At 36.0% G+C, this 22,811-nt stretch overlaps 1 protein-coding gene across 3 annotated transcripts in view; it reads left to right on the plus strand.

Moving 5' to 3' along the window:
- Positions 1–22,811, plus strand: part of RANBP17 (RAN binding protein 17) — a 340,310-nt gene that overhangs the window by 183,087 nt on the left and 134,412 nt on the right. The gene's annotated exons all lie outside the window — the stretch shown is intronic.

Genomic DNA, 22,811 nt, shown 5'->3' on the forward strand with positions numbered 1-22,811 from the left:
TCTTTTTTTTTTTTTTTTTTAATTTTTTTTTTTTTCAACGTTTATTTATTTTTGGGACAGAGAGAGACAGAGCATGAACGGGGGAGGGGCAGAGAGAGAGGGAGACACAGAATCGGAAACAGGCTCCAGGCTCTGAGCCATCAGCCCAGAGCCCGACGCGGGGCTCGAACTCACGGACCGCGAGATCGTGACCTGGCTGAAGTCGGACGCTTAACCGACTGCGCCACCCAGGCGCCCCTATAAAAAGGTAAAATCTTAAAAAGAACAGGTACAGGTTTGATAGGATAAGAAATTATAAATTTCACTCTGAGTACTTGGAGGAAATGTTGCAATTTATAAAGAAAGAATAATTTTAGGTAAATAATAATGACACCAGGATAGGGCCTAAATTTTGCATCTGAAAGGAGGGGCTAAATTCTTCACTGTCTTCCTTAAAGGCTAGCTTATCAACAAAAGAATGGAGGGTAGAAGAAGAGCGGTTGTGATGACTTATTTCTGAGACACTAGTGAAAATTCTCAGTATGTTTTAGAACTTTTAGAGATTCATATCCTAGTACAAAAGCAGTTATGATGGTTTTAGATTACATTATGCAATAGATTATATTATATAAACTGTGGCCATTCAATTAAGGTTTGTGATTCTTGACTTCATATCTCATTTTGCAAACTGATGTTTTATCAAAGACTTTATTACCTTGTGCTTCAAGGAGCTTCTGAAGAAGTTTGTTTTAGAGATTTTCTGCATCCAGTGTTGAAATTGGGATAGCCAGTAACCAGTGTAGTAACCAGTGGAAAGAAATCTGAATCATGTTAGTTCCTTTTTTTGTTTCTCTCTCTCTACTGCTTTCCTCCCGAACTGTGTTAGACAAACCAAGTCCCTTTACTGCTACTTACTAGTTCTTTTTCTTTAGGCAAGTTCCTTGGCTCTCTAAACTTCAGTTTCATCACAGAGTGTAGATAATACCTAGTTTATAGCGCTGCTATGAGGATTGAGATAATATGCTTAGCATGATAACTGACACACAGAAAGTGCTCCTTAAGAGTTAGTTGCTTCTGTCATTGTTGATGTTGTTATTGCAATTATTATTACAACTGTTCTTATTATCATCTTTGAATACAGTCATTTCTTTTTCCCAGTGGTCCATTAAATCAAAGAAAAATCATTGGGGAATAATCCCAGGGGATGTGTTCATATAAGTGGTGGGCATGTATTATATATTATGGGTTAATAAGCTTTGCTTCTTAGCATGTTGTGAGTATCTTTAAAACTTTCAGGAAGGAAAGAAAGGTGTTCTCTACTTGAAAATGTTCCTCTGTTTTAGATCTTTGAGTAGCAAAAACCTGTATATTTTAGGATCATTCAGTCTGGATATTAGTCTGATACAGACACCAAGGTTCTCAGCAGCAGGCTATTCTGAGGTTGGGAGTGTTGTTGGGGAAAAAAATGTATACACTCTTACATTTCTCTGTATTTTCTCTATTGAACAATCACCCCTTCTCCTTGGCCTTTAGGCAGTCAATTGAGGTGCAGCCGCCAGAGGCAAATTGTTTAGGAAATTGAGTGACCAAACCCTTGAGCATATTTCGTTGGATTCCTAGATGAAGTAAGCGACAGACCCTCATTTTTGGAAACTCAAGCATTCGCATTTTGAATGCCTCTCATGGACCAGACGTGTTGTGAAATCATTACCCTTTAACAATCCTGGTTTTCATGATGAGACGGACAGGATAAAGCTGTGACTGAGGTAAACACAGGCTGCAACAGCCTGTAGGAGAGGCACCTCCCTTGGGCTTGAGGGGAGCAGGACAGACGACACTGAGAGACCGTGGGCTTCACCATGGTGGTATGTGTTCTGGGTTTTGAGGCCAAATGGGAGATGGCTGGGTAGGTATGAGGTGAGGGTCAAGAGGGGGTAAATTCTTCCAGGATGAAGGAGCGACATTTAGGAAACTATTAAGATAGGAGAGTGAAGATAAAAATACTGGGCATGAAGGAAGAAATGAGCTTTTTTATTGTGGCCTCGGATATCTGATGAGAGAATGAGTCAGTTCAAAGGAGAAAAATGATTGAAATGGTATTCATGAACTATTTTATTCTACTAGCTTTATCAGTCCATTTCAGTAAAAATACTTAAGCCTAATAATCCATTTGGGCATGGGTTTTTTTATGTTGTTACTCTTTTGTAATTTGTAATTTGTAATATTTTCAAAATTCTCATGTGGTTCTCAATACTGGCTGTACCATATACTCACATAGGGAATTTTTTTTCTAATGCCAGTGTGGATATGCTGTAAAATACTCCAACAGAAATTGTTAAATGTTGGCAGATTGGGGAACAGATGATACAAGACTGACAAAATATTGATAATCATTGAAGCTTGGTAATGGGTATCTGGGGTTCATTAAAGTATTCCTATTATGTTTGTATGTTTTTGAACATTTCCATAGTAAACAGTTTAAAATGTAACATTAGAAGTTTTTCTGAATGACAGTGCCCCACAAATATCCATGCCTGGGTCTCCCATCCTAAACCAGTTATATCAGAATTTCTGAGGGCAGGATCCAGGTATCTTCTGTTGTTTTGTTTTGTTTAAGTTCAGTGTGGTGCTGGTGTCCAGCCATGGTTGAAAACCTGTGCTTCATGAGACAAACCAAGCAGGAATCATTGTTCTTATTTCACAGGTAGAGAACTGAGACCAGAAAGGCTAAATGTTTTGTTAAAAGGCCACCCAGGTAGTAAAGAACACAGCCATTATTTTGTCAGCCTCGTATTCCAGTGCTCATTTTGTTACATCACTCTGCTTCGCTCTTGCCCAGATCAAAGGAACGATTTTCTTGCTAGTTACTATCACATGATCTGTTCAGAAATTATGCTGTATTGAAGATATCTTAGTCCTACAATTCTGGTTGAGAACACACCTGTTCCTCTTCTTGCTCTGACAGGCAGTGAGTTTGGGTGCAAGCCATGCAAGTCGCTAAATTGGTTTTATTTGTGAGTAGATGCTTATAATTCAGCTTGCCATTTCCTTTTCTTGGCCTATAAGTAAGGGAGCAGTGTAAGTGCTGCTTGGAAGGAAAAGATGCTGATATTTTTCTAATGCCCTGTGCACTGGGCAGTAAATCTACATGCAAATTAAAGATTTTGGTGACAAATGATAACTCTCATCATCAGTCCAATCTCCTCTTAACTTTCCTGGGTATTGTTAATTCATAACATAGTTTGAATTGACTTACCATTATTGATTTTTGTATTCATTAGAATGAAGAGGGAAATCTTGCCTTTGCAAGGGCAATACAGTTATAAGACACTTTCTTTCTCATAAAATAAAAGGACCTGGCAGGATATAAACTGTGAGAATGACAGTGAAATTGACGCGGTGAAGGTTAATGCTTGCTTGTTACATTGATGTTGGAGGTTCCAATCACTTGTCAGTATGCCCCTATAATATGTGCAGTACATCTTCATCAGGAAGGCTTACTGCAATCAGTTTCAGGTTTCCGGATGAGCCTGTGGCCAGACCATAATTAACCTTTTGAACCTGGAATTGTAACAGAATGTACTATTGGCTTAGGTTATCAATTATGGTCAGAGTCAATTGATACTTTACTCAAAGAAGGCTTATTGGTGATGGATATTACAATTTACTCATCTTTCCATTATGTGATTAAAAATAAAGTTGACGTGGCAAAGTATTCTATTTTTTATTTTTGGAGAGAGAAATTTTTGTAAGCCAGATTACTTGCCAAAGTAACTGGCGAGGGGGGGCGGTGGTGAAAGGGAGTTGTCTGATTTGGGGGGTGGTCCCAATTTTCAGTATTATTTTCGATTTCTTAAGTATGAAGTAGTGCAACTACCAAGGGTGCTTTGAGAATTACATAATATGTCAAATTGTAATAGAAAAGAGTCATACACAGCATATCAACATACTTTACACATAAGGTTAAAAGATGGAAGTTCAGGTGTATTGACGTAGCTGTTAAATGTCTTGTATCTTATACTTCTTTCTCTAATATTTTACTCAAATAATATCAGAAAAATGGCTGGCAGAATTTCACTTACTTTGGGAAAAAATAATGGTATGTACGTTAATGAAATAAAAATGAAAATATTATCAGTCCAAATCAAAGGAACAGTATGATTTTAATGCATTTCAAATTATCTATTACAATATAAAGATAATGGCTCAAATTAAGAAGCTATTTGCCTTTTTGCTATATTTTTTGTTTATCATTGTATTAGATTTTAAAATAATTTTCTATTAAAGTTAAATGTGAATCTATGTTAGAAGTTGTTTCTACAAAAAAGTTGCACTTATGTGTTATTTATAATTTTTATCCACTGCTATTTGACTATGCATATTATTTTGAGATCATCAGAGATGTTTTTTGCAATATTTTTACAATAGTGAGAAATGGAGAACAACATGAATGTCTGACACCAAGTCATCTGTTAGGTATATTAATGGTTTGAAGAAATACTATAGCCATTAAGGTAATGATGGGATAGAAATTTTAATACCTTGAGGAAATAGTTATGTTATCTTAAATTTCAAAACTAGGCTAAAACCTTTCCTATTCAAGGGTAAGAGGAAGGTCATTGAAAGAAATGGAAGAAAATACGCTAAGATATGAACAGTAGTTGCCTTAAGATATTATATGTCTTATTTACATATTTTATTACATAAAATATTATAGCATTTATATAAATTATATTTAGAAGTAAATTATGTTTTTATAAACAGAATTGTTTCTGAATATTATTACTCTTATTATCAGAAAAAGTAGTTTAAAAACTAATTACATGTCTCTAAAAATCATTTTTTTCCTATCTGTTCATCAGTAGCACAACATGGTCTATAAGGCCTAATGACTGCCTGGTTCAAATTCCAGTTTTGTTACTTCCCAGCTGTGTGACTTTGCACAGACAGATGTTTATTGTCTTTGTACTTCAATTTCCTCATCTGTAAAGTGGGGGTAATTATGTATATATAGATACATAATAAGGTATATATGTATGGTGTTGGTAGGAAGCTTAAATTAGTTAATATATATTTGAAGCTGAAATAAGTGAACACGTAATTACGTAATGCCATGAGTGCTGTAATCTTGTCCTCCCGCCTCAGGGCACAGACCCCGTAGTGCTCTGGCACAGCACACAGCCTGCTGCTGTATTATTGGCCATACGCTAGCCCTTTAACTTCATGTCTGTCTTCCATCTGTGGATCGCCGCTTGTACATCTCGTGGGTTCTTTCAAATGCATCATTTCTGAAATGTAAACGTTTACCTTCTCCCCAAACATCTCCTATTCCTGCTGTCATTATCACTTTCATCACAATGTGAATCATATAGAAGTCATTTGGATGACTTTTCTATCTTCCTACTTCCTCTGGAATGTCTCTGCTTTTTAGACAAAGTTGCTAGGGCAGTATGAGTCTCCAGGAACTCCCCATGCTTACAAGGTGAAATCCAGACCCTTAAGGACCTAGCCCCTTCTGTGCTGTACTCTCCTCATTCTACGTGACACTGGCTTCACTGAGTTATTTGCCATTCTTTGAGCATGCTGTGTTCCTTCAGTACTTCTAGGCCCTTGTACGTGTTCTCCTTTCTCTGGAATGCTGTCACCTTCTGTGACAACTGTGTGCATTAGATATTCCTCCAGATTGGCTTAGCTCAAGGCACAAAGCCATAAAAGCATTTATCATATGTTGTGGTAATTGTCCTTATCCGTGGCCTTCTTTAGGATGTGAGCCCCTTATATTTAGGGACCATGCCTTATTCATCTCTGTACATCTAGTCCCTAGAAAAATGACAGGCACCCAGCAAACACTGAATGAAAGAGTGAACTTGTTGGAAACATAACAGGTTATATAGGTGACGAATAATGTTTCTTATAAAATAATACCTATGACTGTCTGTTCTCCTGTTTTTTACTATATATAATTGAGCCATTGTCCCTTCCATCACAACCATCATTATTCTCCTAATAACTTGTCTTTAAAAATAATCATTCTTGGGGCTCCTGGGTCAGCTCAGTCAGTTAAGCATCCAGCTTCGGCTCAGGTCATGATCTCATGGTTTGTGAGTTCAAGCCCTGTGTCAGGCTCTGTGCTGACAGCTCAGAGCCTGGAGCCTGCTTCAGATTCTGTCTCTGTCTTTTCTGGCCCTCCACCATTAGCACTCCGTCTCTCTCTCTCTCTCTCTCTCTCTCTCTCTCTCTCTCAAAACTAAAATAAAAACATTAAACAAATTTTAATTAAAAAAATCATTCTTGCCTCTTTGTTCATAATTGTGAGCCATGGTGGATACACTGAGTCAGAAAGGTTACTAATGTAATACTTGCTGAGCAGGAATAATGGTGGTCCTCAAAGAATCCCTCTTCTCTAAAACAAAGTTAAAGGCAAAGTCATGTCTTATACTTCTTTCTGTTCCTTCACCAAATCTGTCATTCTGTGTTTTTTCATTAGTCTCATGGCACTACATAAACCGCCTTCTAAAGAATTCTGAAAAACTATTGGCTCTCATTGGTGATGATGACCTGCTGTGCTGCATGACTTTCTATGTTTCCATGATGTGGTTTTGCCTTTTTTTAAGAAGCCATTTCCTTTGGATTAGATCCAATCTTCCATCTTCATTCTGTAGACATTCATTGAAGATACATAGTGTGCAAGGAATTAGAACTCTGGAGAAATGTTTGGAGACATTGCAAGAAATAGTAGGAAAAACATGTTAGCTGTATAACCACAAGTAAAGTTATATAACTTACTTGAATCTTAGTTTCCCCTTTGTGTCTTGGGAATAAAAATCCCTACTTCTCAAAATAGTGGCTAGTATAAAGTGGACACTTAATAAAAGTGGTTTTCCTTTCTTCCTTCCCACTGCCCCACATGGCATATGAGTAAAGAGGCCCAACCAAACTGCAGGTTGCAAATAGATCTGTAGACATTATCACTAAACAATCCTCTCTTCACTTAAGCTATCACTACCACATTGTCTCCCCTTCATGTGATCACATATTTTTCCTAGGCTACTAAACTACCAATGGTTAATTGTTTAGATTTGGACGTTCTTGGCAGTCATTACCCATCCTGGTGCTATTTCAAAGTAGAGAGGGATTGTGTTACTGTTGAAATCTGAATACACTCATTGTATATATATGGATAGTTACTCATTAATTTATTCACTAATACTTGAGCACCTCATATGCTCCAGACATGTTTCAGATTGTGCTAGACATTAGCATTATGTTAGTAAAATGACTGGCCTCAGCAAATTTTAAATGACAAGATCCTCGTACCTCTCATACCCAGAGAAGTTAAGTGATATCACCAAATTTGCATAGCTAATAAGAATAGGATCTGGTATTCAGACCCAGCGACATTGAATCTAGAACCTGTGGTTTTAACCTCCATACTAACAGATCTCAAAGTATGGTTCAGGGACTCCTGGAGATCCTAAGACTTTTCAGGAAGTCACTGAGGTCAAAACTGTTTTCAAAATGATCCTGGGAAAATATTAACCTTTTTATTTTCATACGCTAATAATGTACAGTAGAATTTTCTAGAGGGTATATGCCATGTGAAGTTACAACAGATTGAATGCACAAGCAGATATAAAAATTCAGCTGCTTCTGTTTCTATTAAGCCATATATTAAAGAGGTTTATAAAAATAAAAACAGTACCACTTTTCTTAGTATAATTTTTGTTTTACAAAATACAGCTTTTTCATAAAATTTGTTAATTATACAGGCATGTAATAGATCTATTTTTCTAATATATTAATATTTTAAGTTATGTTTTATTTCTAATATGGTAAATATCAATAGATCTTCATGTAATAGATCTATTTTTTAATAAATTAATATTTTAAATTATGTTTCTTAAATTATGTTTTATTTCTAATATGGTAAATGTCAATAGATCTAGCCCACATAAACAAAAAGTTTTTTGAGTTTCTTCTTTAATAGTTTTTAAAAGGGTAAAAGGGGGGCGCCTGGGTGGCTCAGTTGGTTAAGTGTCCGACTTCAGCTCAGGTCATGATCTCGCGGTCCGCGGGTTGGAGCCCCACGTCGGGCTCTGGGCTGATGGCTCAGAGCCTGGAGCCTGCTTCCGATTCTGTGCCTCCCTCTCTCTCTACCCCTCCCCCGTTCATGCTCTGTCTCTCTCTGTCTCAAAAATAAATAAATGTTAAAAAATAATAATAATAATAATAAAAATAAATAAATAAAAGGGTAAAAGGGTCCAGAAACCAAAAAGTTTGAGAACCACTGCTCAAAACTGTTATCCCATATTTCAGAACCTTCTTTGTAGTACAACTGAGTCTTTTAAGTTGCCTTCTCAATTTCAAAGAATCCTACAATTTTGTTCAAGAACAATACTTTCTTGGGGTGCCTGGGTGGCCCAGTCGGTTAAGTGTCCGACTTCAGCTCAGGTCATGATCTCGCAGTTCGTGGGTTCGAGCCCTGCTGACAGCTCAGAGCCTGGCGCCTGCTTCAGAGTCTGTCTCCTTCTCTCTCTGCCCCTCCCCCGTTCATACTCTGTCTCTATTTCTCCAATATAAACAAACATTTAAAAAATTATTAAAAAAAAAATACAAGTTGGCAAAATTGTCAGCAGTGATACATGAGAAAAATAAAACATAAAGTAAGAAACAGAATCAGACTATAAATACAGAGAATGGACTGATGATTACCGGAGGGAAGGAAGCAGGGGAGATAGGCCAAATGGGTGACTAGGAGAGGGAGATACAGGCTCCCAGTTACAGAATGAATAAGTCATGGGAATAAAAGGTACAGCATAGGGACTGTAGTCAATGATATTGTAATAGCCTTATGTGGTGATAGATTGTAGCTACACTTGTGAGCAGAGCATAACATATAGAGATGTTAAAACACTACATTGTACACCTGAAACTAATGTAAGACTATGTATCAGCTATATTCAAATTAAAAAAATTTTTTTAAATACTTGAGACTCATATATTCTTTGATCCAATTTGTCTTTTCAAATTGCTCGTGGTACAAAACATCAGGATGTCATGATTCTAGTATACTTGAGTCAGATTTACAAAGTTAATTTACAAAGTTAATTTTATGAAATACATGAAAAGAATTATATCATAATTAAGGCAGATTGTGTTTAAACATTATATTTTAGTAAATGACTGATATTGTGAGTATATCACCACCTCCAAAAGTTTATCCAGTCACAAGAAGAGAATATTCTGTTTTCCTTCTTATATAATGAAATGAATGGCTGAATGTTCTAAATAGGATTTATCTATTGTATGTTTTTCAGCATTTCAGAAGCATAGTATAATACGGACACACTAATGGTTTCAAAAGGAACTGTGTATTTCTTTCATTTAACAGTTGTTAAGCATATACCAGATTCTGTGTTTAAGTACTAACTAGTAACCAGTACTAACTAGTACTAACCAACTAGTCTTGGTTACATTAGATGAGGGAGATAGAAAAGAAAGTGGGGGTGCCTGGGTGTCTCACTTGGTTGAGCATTTGACTTTGGCTCTGGTCATGATCTCATAGTGCCTGAGTTTGAGCCCTACATTGGGCTCTGTGCTGACAGCTTGGAGCCTAGAGCCTGTTTCGGATTCTGTGTCTGCCTTTCTCTCTACCCCTCCCTGGCTCATGCTCTGTCTCTCCCTCTCTCTCAAAAACAAACAAACATTAAATAAATTTTTTTATATAATAAAATGGAAGGTATTTTTGCCAAACTAGTATAAAATTTCTCAGAAATAACATCTTTTTTAAATTTTTTATGAATGATTTTGCCATTGATTTTATGTGAATAAAACGTCATAGCCTATTTTATGAGTATAATTTAATTAGTAATAACGTCTTATTTCCACTATGAAATAGAGTTTAGTGAGATCTAGGGGCGCCTGGGTGGTTCAGTCGGTTAAGCGTCCGACTTCAGCTCAGGTCACGATCTCGCGCTCCGTGAGTTTGAGCCCTGCGTCGGGCTCTGGGCTGATGGCTCAGAGCCTGGAGCCTGCTTCCGATTCTGTGTCTCCCTCTCTCTCTGCCCCTCCCCCGTTCATGCGCTGTCTCTCTCTGTCTCAAAAAATAAATAAACGTTAAAAAAAAATTAAAAAAAAAAAGAAATAGAGTTTAGTGAGATCTAATTAATGCTAAAATATTTTTTAAAATAATGACTACATGTTCTTTATCTAATCTCCCTCAACATAAAATGAGATGATATTGTCTGCTTTATGTAAATAATAGACCCAGGAAAATGTTCACTGTAAGACAAAATTGATTTCCAAGTTGACTTGTACATTTGATCATCAAAAGAGAACAATGTTCTAAATTTATCAGAAGGTTGAAGAACATACAGGTGTAGATTTTACCTATCCATCTTTACAGTGACTTACCCCATTTATGCTGGGAGAAGAGGTTTTAGTTTTAATTTTTGCAGCTAAGAGTGTTTTATAGGTCTACCTTACTTATATACTTGTGCTCAACCTAATAGTATTCCAACAAGCATCACTAGCATTTCATGGTCAAAGGGCTTTGGGACTCCTCTATGGTGAATACCATTAGCCTGGACATAGGTGACTGCCCAGGAACAAAACTTAAAATCTTTTAAGACCTTCTAGTTGTTACTGCTATAAATTTTATTCTAATGAAATAAGAGCTTGTAGGACCTAAGACTGACTAACATCTTTTGGGGTGCATAGTATGAAGCTAACAACTAGGACAGCATTTGAACCCTAGTGTTATCATTCAGGTTATATAGAGTTTGGGGGCACAGTAAAAATGGACATGAACAAAGGAGGTATATTTTGATGAAATCATGACTTTAATATGAATGTTTAAATGCCATGTGGATTGATAGTTTTACTAACTTCCTATAGAGAGAATTAAGGACAAATAAAGTTAACATTCATGGCTTTGTGTTATTGTTAAGGGAGGAAGGAGATATATAGTTAGAAAAGTATTCAATATCATATTGCTAATTTGGCTCCCATACTGTTAAGGGAGGAAGGAGATACATAGTTAGAAAAGTATTCTATATCATATTGCTAATTTAAAAAAAATTGGTTTCCATAACACCACTTACTACTGAAAGAAAGCTCCATACAATACTGGCTAATGAAGATACTGTGACTTTTTTTCCCCCTCTATAGGAAGAGCAAGACCCTCCTTCTTCTTCCTATGAAGAGAGATTTAGTGAGTGTCTGGGGTGACTAGAGAACTTTATGTTTATCAAAACGGTGTTGGAGGGTAGAAGGAGAGGGAGGAGTGTGACAAGCATGAGAATGATAAGGTTGAAAACATTGGAATCTACACAGAGTGCATTTCAGTCATGAACACTATCACTAAGTAGCCTGTGAATTTCAAGAAAAAAAGTTTGAACGTGAATTTCAGTGTTGAAAATTCTGCCCTCTAAATTCATAAAACACAATGAATATCATTTTTGCTAATTTATGATTTCAACAGATAATGTTATAGTCTTTAATTAATTAATTTGGCCCTCCTTAAGAGATTTTATAACCTAGTTTGAAGAGATTAGATTCCTACACTAGTGGATGAAGTCCTCAAGAACAGGTGTCTCTGTTTGTCTGTCTCTATCCGTTTTCTCCAGCACAGCCTGTCCTGTGTCCTAGAGGTTTGTGGATTGTTTGTTTGTCTGTTTTTTTAAGTCATTGACCACATGATAATGGAAAAGTGGGAAGAGGGGGTATTAGGTAGTAAAATGTAAAGCTACAAGCCTAGCACTCCTTGTTTCTGAAAATCAGTCAAAACAAGAATGAAATTTTATCCATCTCACCTTTGAAATTATAATGTATGTCCATAGGAATCAATTACAGCATTCTATTGCCACACATTTTGCTACAAAAAAATGAAACAAAGCTCTGCCTGTGCCTGGATCAGATGGTGTTTCAGGTAGCCGGCTCAAAGTTAAGGAAAGCTATGTGGGCTTTAACTTTAGAAGAGAGTTTTTTCTTCCTTCAACTCCTCCTCCCTGTGCCCCATACCTTCCCTCAACCTCTGAGTTACTTCAGTCCAGTGCTGGAGTCTAGCCCATAGCGCTATCTCTATCTCGGAGTCAGGAGAAGTGGGAGAGCACTCCCCAGAGCTCACTGCTTCAGTGTCTCCAGACCTCTTCTTCCCACTTCCAAAGATGTCTTATAGTGGTGAGTTAGCCAGTAACCACCAGAGCTGCTTTTTTTCAGGTAACAGTTCTGTAAAATTATATCAGAGAAACAAATTGAGTGTGATAGAGAGTTTTCTTCCCATGGCGATCTAAGAAAGCAAGTGCATACACACAACAGAAAATGGTATTAGACAATGAATAGTATCACACAAGCTTTGTCCCAGACTGACCTGGGTTCAAAGCCACCCTTTTGGGCTTGTAGGTTTTTTTCCCATTATAATATGTAAAGTGCTTAGGACACACTAGAAATGAGTTATATTATTCTGTTTCAGAATCATATGGGTAAAATTAGATGGAACCAGAAAAAAGATCAAATTCTACAAAAATAATGAAACTGTTTTATGCAGCATAAGAAAATGAATACTAAGCAGATCTATTTGGGATAGGACTCTGCTTTTTAAAAGAGAAACCATAGGCTAGGTTGTATACCTAAATCAGGAAAGGGCTTAAATTCACATTTATAAGTTATTCAGGTCACAACCTAGTAGATAGAACTATATAATCATCAAAGTAAAACTGACTGAGGTTTAAACATGTAATTAAGTTGTACTTTGCACAAGAGCATTAAAACAGTTCTTGTAATGTTCTCCTCCTCCATCACTTACCTCCCACCAAGACACAAGAAGCCAGTGAGAAATATGATTCCTTTCCTGGAATAAGCACAGGAGAACCTTTAAACAGATTATAAGAAAATATCATTCATCATTTTCATTTTCTTTGGAAATTGTGCTTTTCTTACTGAATATACCACAGTATTTTTTCTTTTCCTTAAATTTTTTATACTCAATCAAAATACTTTAAAAATACTTTTTGTCTTTATGTAAAAACACTATTTTACTTCTTAAATATATCTTGTGCTTTTTAGTAAGAGCCAGTTTGGGAATAATAGATATATCATACGCATCTGTTACCTTGGCACAATTGTATTACAAAGTGTGTTGTGACAATGAAAAGCTAGTTTCTCTTCTAGCTGTTTCTTTTGGTGAATGGAAATTGGCAGTTTGATTCCATTTTATTTACACTGGACTTACAGTATACATGTTTTTATTCATATAGTTTTTTTGAGAAATCTGTCATGTTTTATATGTTCCTAGACTTTAATATCCAAAGTCGTTTTGCTGACTCTACCAGTGATAAAGGGCATGCAGGTTGCAAGAAACTTGGGTTCAGACATGGTTGTACCACTAGGGGCCTTTGGGCAAGTTTCTCAAACTCAGAGATCCTCAGGTTTCTTGTCTCTAATGCTAGAATAACAATAATTAACTCACAAGACTATTGTAAGGATTAAAAGAGATTATATGTAATAAACTCTCAAAATATTAGATCTTTGTCCCTATAAAATAAAAAATGTCCCTAAAACATGTTAAGATTAGGTCTTTTTTTATCTTGACCATCTTCGTGCACTTTGCCCACCCTCCACTTCTCCCCACCCTACAAGCTCCTGTTTATTCTCTGTATCTAGGAGTTAAAGTGGTTTTTTTTTAATTTTAGATTCCACATATGTGAAATCATACAGTATTTGTCTTTTTTCTGTCTGACTTATTCGCTCAGCATAATGCCTTCAAGGTCCATCCATCATGTTGTAGAAAATGTCAGGATTTCCTTCTTTTTTGGTGGCTGAATAATATTCCATTATCTATCTATCTATCTATCTATCTATCTATCTATCTATATATCACATTATATACATACCACATCTTATTTTTACATATAAATGTATACGTATGTACACCACATTATACACGCACACACACTACATTTTCTTGGTCATTCATTTGTCAATGGACAAAATCAAGTTTTAGCTATTGTAAATGTTTTAGCTATTGTAAATACTACTGCTATGAACACAGGGGTGCAGGGATCTTTTCAAGATAATGATTTTGTTTTCTTCAGATAAATACCTAGAAATCGAATTCTTGGATTATGTGGTAGTGCTATTTTTAATTTTTTGAGGAGCCTCCATATTATTTTCTGTAGTGGCTGCACCAGTTTACTTTTACACCAACAGTGCACAACAATGGACCTTTTTTCCACATCCTTGCTGACACTTTTTATTTTCTTATCTTTTTGACAATAGCCATTCTAAGAGATGTGAGGTGATATCTCATTGTGGTTTTCGCTTGCATTTCCCCAATGATTAGTGATATCGAGCACCTTTTTTATGAACCTGTTGGACATTTGTATGTCGTCTTTAGAAAAATGTCTAATCAGATCCTCTGCCCATTTTTAAGTCAGAATGTTTGTTGTTGTTGTTGTTGTTGTTTCTGTTGAGTTGTATGGGTTCTTTATATATTTTGGATATTAATGTCTTATCAGATATATGATTTGCATGTATTTTCTCCCATTCCGTAGGGTGCCTTTTCTTTTTGTTGGTGGTTTTCTTAAATGTTCCTAGGCATTGCAAGTAGTTATAATTTGTATCTGCTACTATTGTTTTCCAGATCCAGGAATAGCTTCCAAATAATGATACTTCTTTCAATGAAATGATGCTAATTTATCTAGCTCACTGCTACTATATTATAGCTTGGGAAAATGTGCTGTTTTTGCAGTCTGTTGGTTCAAATGGTTTATGAATTAAAAGCAGAGTCCTATCATGTTCTAAGATCCTGTAGTTCATTATTGCAAAATAAAGTATCCATTTATTAGGCAAGGATTGTCTACAGTGTCTGCGAGAGTAAACAGACCCACTCATAAGAATAAGTGTTGCCTTCAAATTTGTACTGGAGTATGCTGAAAAACATGTATACTATAGCTGTGATAATGAGCAGTACAGTAGAGAGAGGTGATTTATGATACCTGTTTCTGACAGCTATAGTGCTGAGATTCCCAGGGTATCTGATCATGGCATTAGCATGCTGACAGCTCAGCATTTAGAACATTATGGTAATTTATCCTGCCTATGCTGTCACCTGCACTGTCAGAGTTTCTTTTTAATGATGGTATAACTATTTTGTTTGTTTGTACTGCATTCTTTTCATTTGGCTAATGCTTTCTCATTAGATTGAACCTAGTAAATGAGAGTAATTAAGTGCTTCCTATAGCTCAGATGCAATGATTAAGTTGCAGAGCTGCTACTGATTATGTTTTGTCATTTATCTCTATTAATCTGAGAATAATCCAGATGATAAACACATGTAATTTTTTGCTAATGTTCAATCGATTAAATTTATAGTTCCTCAGTGGAGCCAAGCAGTAAATGTATATTCATATATATGTATATTCATATGTGTGTGTGTGTGTGTATATATATATATATATATGTGTGTGTGTGTGTGTATACACACATATATATAGTAAGTTGTTATCTGTGAACTTGCTTTAAATAAGCATGCAAGTTACTACCGGTGTTAATAAAAAGTGAAAGAGACTTTTGTCCTAATGAATTTACTCCTTCTTGAAATGTCCTTTATACCAAAAAAGAAACAAGGCTTAAAACCTTGTTACAGAGCAGTTTCTCTCAGTTTACCTTTCTTTGAGTTCTGTGCAGGGACAAGATTAAAATTTGTTATAGTATGTATATTTGATGTTCTTTTGATCACTTGATTCTGATAGCTTTTCTGATTTTCTAAACTGTAGTAATTCATAATGATTCTAGAAGAAAATGTTTCAACAAAATTATTTATTAAATAACTCATGGAATTAATTAGTTTTTGCCTATTAATAACCTAAGTTAAAATGTGGAACTAATATATATATAATAATACATGTATTGAAAGAGAATATAGAATTACACATGTATTTTCTTTAAAACTGGCAATATTTGCTATAAAGAGATACACAGTTTTCCTAGCTCTGATTGCTGTCAATATTATAGTTAATTATTCCTGCCAGCTTTTTTAAGTTAGCCAAACCAATTGATACATTTTATTTGCAATTAGAGATAGTCCAAATTCAAGCATTTCAATGTAGTCATTTTGTAAAGATTTATGTCTCTTTACAGTATATTTAGAGAATGATAGTTCCAACAAACTTTCAAATGCACTAAGAGAAAATAGAGGACTGTTTTTAGGAATTTACATTTTGTGATGCTATTTTAATAAGTGCTTCAAAAGATCACAATATTGCTCAGTCTGTGAATATCTGTGTATATAGGCTACTCCAGGTTTTCAGTTCACATACAGATGGTAGGAAAATGGACAGAAACCCAGTTATTTTGCATTAATAGTTTGTGCTTCAGTGTATGACCAGGAGCCCGGTTAGTGTGGCTCATCAAACATTGGAATAAGAACATTAACAGTTACTTTGTTAAAAAAAAAAAAAAAAACATTGTTGCACTTGAGCTTTTAGCTGTTTTCTGTGCATTTCAGTCCTTTAAGAATTGCTCTTCTGTTTCATTTAAGAAAAGGATCTTTTAAGCATCTACACATGTAATGCCTTTATTTGCACATTTAGACCATTTGGAGAATTTTGTTCTCTAAACAGATGGTATCGCCTAAAATTAAATGCTGGAAACACTGATGTTAGGCCTACATCAGTCCGTTAATTTTAAGGGAATATTGTTTTTTGAAAATGAAGATCTTGCATAAATTTTAAATGGGATTTGATATTTTAAATGATTATTCATTTTCTTTGGATTCCTTTCTAAAAGAATAAATGATTTTTAAAAGGGTGGATTTAGGCTACACAGAGAACTCTTCCTCTCCTTTAAGTACACGGATGTCTTCCATGCAGACTAATTGGAAATTGAGGCTCTCATAAATATTGGGGGGGTTATCAAGTTCTCTGGCATTCTCTTCAAATGGTTTTTGCTGTAATTTTAGAAGATTTAGTATTTAGCCTAATAGAGGTGGTCACTTTTCTTAGCGATCAACTTTTTCAGTCCTATACTTAAGGCTAGATTGAAGAAATGTGTTGTTGAGTTGATCAGATTATATGTGAAGTGATGGTTTGTTAACGGTAGCATAATAGAAGAATCTGGGTTTTTGAAATTGTGGAAAATGTCTCTGATAGGCAATTATCAGCTAAGTAAGGGACCAGACACTTTTGAAAACCCTAAGTTCTAACTTGGATATTCTTCCACAGTAGTTATTTCATTAGATAATCTTTCTCTTTCTTCGGCACACTAAGGTATTAGAATGAGTAATGGTGAGCATTAAGCCAATTTAATGCTCTTTTAATGTTAAATTCTAAAATAGGAAACCCAGAAAGGAATCGATTTTAACAGTCATGGCAATTTTCCTATCATTGTGTACTGTTTAAAAAAGAAAAAATTGGGTAATATTTTAGGATGGAATGTTTACTAATCTAGAAGATATTTCCAGTAAAAGAAAGGAACAATGGTTTTGTGGAAGAATCTCTTCAATTTTGAGTATCTATTTCCTGTTTCTGTATTCCTGCATAGTTGATTCGTCAGTGTCCTTTCTTTCTTAAGATTCTGGTTTCAAAAACTAGTTTTTAATTTCCCGCCACCTCCACCACTTGTCCTAAAAACAAAGAAGCAAGTTTATTTGAGTTGTTAATGTTGAAACTACAAGTTGTAACTGTTCCTTTGTCCTTGGTTAAAAAATAATTATAAAAATAGGGTAAGGAGAAAATTCTTTCTTCCCTTGTTGGTCAGTTCTATAGAAGTAATTTAAAATACCGTATATTGAATTCTTTGATCATTTCTCCTGGGTGGATTGGGAAAGAAGTCAAAGCTGAGGCAATCGCTTCTGGGCTCTCTTTCTGTGTGCCTGGTAAATGAAACACAAGGAACCTCACCAAACTACATGACTAATGGCAACCTCCAGTGCCGCCTGCAATCAAAGATTAATTTGCTTTATCAAGTTTAAAGAATACTGGGTGATAAATCATGTCAAAAAGAAATAATCAGTCAAAGGCTGATGTTCTTTTCTACATGTGAGGACAGGTGCTATGAGGCATGTGTTTGCCATATAGAGTTAATTTTGTTTTTATGCATTTATGTTTATCTTAATTTCTATTTGGCTGATTCTTGAATCAAATAATTTCTGTCATTAAGATCAACTAGCATTTCAACTGAAAGGCTGCAGGATTATGGATCCAAAGTAACATTCTTTCCCTTTAACTTATATAAGTGTTTTCTCATATGAGCATTATTAATAAATGTTTACTTTTTTCAAACATGAGTTAGCTAATGGGAAATGAAATTCTTTTCTCCCTGTCAAGATGCCCAAGAATATTAACTGGGTGTTCATACTTGTATGTAGCTCTCTGTGTATAATAGACCTACATATTTATATAAAATTTTCATTTTACTCAAGTCTCCCCACCTGGTTGTTTTTTTTTTTTCTTTTTCTTTTTTTTTTTTTAATTTTTTTTCAACGTTTTTTTATTTATTTTTGGGACAGAGAGAGACAGAGCATGAACGGGGGGGGGGGGGCAGAGAGAGAGGGAGACACAGAATCGGAAACGGGCTCCAGGCTCCGAGCCATCAGCCCAGAGCCTGACGCGGGGCTCGAACTCACGGACACGCGAGATCGTGACCTGGCTGAAGTCGGACGCTTAACCGACTGCGCCACCCAGGCGCCCCAATCTTTTTCATTTTTTAAAGAGAGAGAGAGAGAGCACATAAGCTGGAATCTCTCTCTAATTCTGTCCCCTGGGTCCATAATGCAGGATCCATTTGAGGTAAGATTATATTATAAAGAGGTGGTCTTTCCAGCACTTTCAGCAGACACACTTTGAACAGTATCCAAAACCAATCTTGTATTTTTTCAGACTGTCAGGACTCTACTTAAAGTGAGACTAGGAGTGTCTTTTTATTTCTAGTCATAGTCACATTCAAATGGAGTTTCAATTTTTTTCTTACATATAGATATGTATGACTTCCTATGTAGGTCTTTTCTAGGTCATTCTCCTTCAGTGGTTAATTACAAATTTGGAAATTATTAATTTTCCATTTGATGTATAAATTAAATAAAAAGTCAGCATAGACTTGAAACTTGGAGCTGTTAAGATGTATAGTTTGAGCAGTTGTAGAGTGAGCGACTCTTTGTTTCCTTTTGCGTCATGTTTTCTCCTGGTTTTCTGTCTAGATTTGGACCCTTTTCACTCCAGCAAATTGTTGGCAGTACAGAGGGCTTATGGCCGCCTTTTGTTTTCCTTTTCATATGTTTCTGATTGCCATGAATTATTTAAAAATATTTATAAAGTTCTATTGACATCACTATCATCCTAAAGACAAAAAATCTTGTCAGCTCAACTGGATTTTCAAAGACTTCCTTTTGAACTGAGTAGAAGTTTAACTTGCCTGTACTTAACATTTTTCACAAATTATCTATGATGATCAATTTTATATCTAAAATTAGATGATAGGACAAACTGATGAGAATCCTTCCAATTTGAAAGAATTGTAACCTAGGCTATACCTATTTTGACATTAACTGAGTCACTAGTGATCATTAGTAGTTTGCTATACTATAAACTGCATAGTGGAGTAAAAATAGTTTTAAATATGAAGACTGAACACATGTATCCACGCTGTAATTCCAACATTTGTATATGATAATTGTATTTGCTTCAGGAGTGCTGTTGGGAGAGTATGATCCCATCATATTTCTTAGTGGTCCCTAGATGAAACCTAAAAGGAGAGAATACTTTTAAAATTTAGCGCTAGGATATGCTTTTGTTTGCTCAAGAAATGCATATATATTCCTCTAATTAGATAGCAAAAACTATAAAATAGCCTTTTCTTTTTCACTTTGGACATCTGAAAATTTGGCATCAACTTACGGCTCACCTGTTCCATTGTGTGAAACCTGATAATCTTCTTTTACAAATTTTGATAATTCTCCCCTTTTCCTTTCTTATCTACACTCTTATTCAACTTTATATTTTACCTGGTCCTCATGATCCATTTTAATTACTCTTTTAGTTTTTTAATGTCTGGATTTCTTATATGTCACTCCAACTACTATATATAAGGAGTCACTGTGTAAATATGTAAAATTGCCCAGGCTCTGTCACTAAGTATCCAAAGAAGTCCTTTCTTTTCTTTTAGAGTTTTGGTATTCTCATTTGTAAAATAAATTAATGAACTAGGTTGCTTTGGAGACCTTTTCAACTCAAATTCTAGGACTGAAAAACAACAGAAGCCTTCCAGTTTCTGTTTGGAGCTATAGAAAGCTAGAAGGAGCTACACTTGCATTTTTAAAACAACAAAAAAGCTGGACAAACTTCAAGTTTATGACATTTCATGAGCCTGTCAAAAAGCTGCGATTGCAGGGGTGCCTGGGTGGCTCAGACGGTTAAATGTCTGACTTCAGCTCAGGTCATGGTCTTGAGGTTCATGAGTTCAAGCCCCACATCAGGCTCTGTGCTGACAGTGCAGAGCCTGGAGCCTGCTTAGGATTCTGTGTCTCCCTCTCTGTCTGCCCCTCCCCAGCTTCCACTATGTCTCTCTCAAAAATAAATAAACATTAAAAAAAAATTTAAAAAGCTGAGATTGCAAAGTAACCATATAATCTGAAATTTAAGAAGAGGGAGGTACCTACCAGGAGAGAAGGAATACAAGCACTTTTTTTACCTGAGGCAGCCACAGCAAACACCATTAAGAATGATGGGGCTGTATGGTGTAGGAAAGGGGTCCAGTTTCATTCTTCTTCATGTTGCTGTCCAGTTTTCCCAACACCCTTTGTTGAAGAGACTTTTTCCCATTTGGTATTCTTTTCTGTTTTGTTGAAAATTAGTTAATCATCTCAAAATGGATGAAAGATCTAAATGTGAGACAGGAAACCATCACAGTCCTAGAGGAGAAAATAGGCAACAACCTCTTTGACTTCTGCCATAGCCACTTCTTACTAGACACGTCTCTGGAAGCAAGGGAAACAAGCAAAAATGAACTATTGGGACTTTCATCAAGATAAAAACCTTCTGCACAGAGAAGGAAACAATCAACAAAACTAAAAGGCAGTCTATGGAATGGGAGAAGATATTTGCAAATGACATATCAAATAAAGGGTCAGTATTCAAAATCTATAAAGAACTTATCAAGCTCAACACCAAAAAAATAAATAATCCAGTTAAAAAATGGGCAGAAGACATGAACAGACATTTTTTTCCAAAGAAGATATACAGATGGCCAGTAGACACATGAAAAGATGCTTCAACATCACTCATCATCAGGGAAATACAAATTAAAACCACAATGAGATACTACATCACACCTTTCATTCAGAATGGCTAAAATTAACAACACAGGAAACAACAGATGTTGGCGAGGACACAGAGGGGAACACTTTTACAGTGTCAGTGGGAATGGAAACTGGTGCAGCCAGTTTTTTCCACTCTAGAAAACAGTTTGGATGTTCCTCAAAAAGTTAAAAATAGAACCACCCGACAGCCCAGCAATTGCACCACTAGGTATTTACCCAAAAGACACAAAAATATAGATTCAAAGGGGCACATGCACCCCAATTTTTTTAGCAGCATCATCAACAATAGCCAAGCTATAGAGAGAGCCCAAATGTCTATTGACTGCTGAATGGATAAAGGAGATGTGGTGTATATACAATGGAATATTTCTCAGCCATCAAAAAGAATGAAATCTTCCCATGTGCAACAACGTGCATGGAGCTAGAGTGTATTATGCTAAACGAAATAAGTCAGAGAAAGACAAGTACCAATATGATTTTACACATATGTGGAATTTAAGAAACAAAACAGATGCATATATGGGAAGGAAACAAAAAAGATAAGGAAGCAAATCACAAGAGACTCTTAACTGTAGAAAATAAACTGAGGGTTGATGGAGGGAAGAGGGTGGGCTTAAATGGGTGGTGAGTATTAAGGAGGGCACTTGTTGTGATGAGCACTGGGTGTTAAATGTAAGTGATGAATCATGAAATTCTACATCTGAAACCAATTTTACCATATACATATACGTTAACTAGAATTTTAATAAAAACTTGAAAAACAACAAAGTAGGCATAAACCTGAAGAAAAAAAAAAGAATGATGGGTCTACAATAGTTGAGTTGATGGAGGCTGAGGGTGGGCTGGCCAAAGAAAGTGGAGCTCCTGTTGGCCTCAGATACATGAAGATTTTGTACGTCCTTGCAGACTCTTCTCCGCATACCCCACTGTACTGTCCCTTCTACCCCAAAAAGATATTGGAAGGAGTCCAGAGAAAGCATCCTTCAAGGTTCAGGCCTGGATGAGGAGAACAGCAGTGAAAGGGACACAAAACTCCACCTAAACCCCTCTCTCCTATCTCCCCTACTGAAAAATAGGTATTAATTTACATATTTTAAAAAGAAACCAATGAACCTATTGCAGCCCAGGTAAGGGAACAAGGTGGGGGTTGGAGGGGGAACAGGGGGAACAGGGGCAGGAACTTATGCTGTGCCCGGAACAACAGCTACTGAAGAGGCAGGAACACTGAGAAGGCCATACCCTCAAGACCAAAGACACAATGCCTGCCTGAGGCTGAGACCTAATCAAAACTACAGAGAACATTCTCTCTCATTTCCTATCACCAGACTAACCAATATCAGGTGACAAGTAATAATGGATTACTGCTGGAGAATTGAAGGAACAGTAGGACAGATCCTGTCTAAGGCACAGCACAAAGGGAAGACCTCATGCTAAGGGTAGATCGTTACTGAGACAATCCCTCTTGAGAATCAACCCCCACTCTAAATAAAAGATATCACTAGAATAATTTGAAGCCTAT

The sequence above is a fragment of the Puma concolor genome, chromosome A1, assembly GCF_028749965.1.
Source record: "Puma concolor isolate L17-30 chromosome A1, mPumCon1.1.hap2, whole genome shotgun sequence".
NCBI classification, from domain to species: domain Eukaryota; kingdom Metazoa; phylum Chordata; class Mammalia; order Carnivora; family Felidae; genus Puma; species Puma concolor.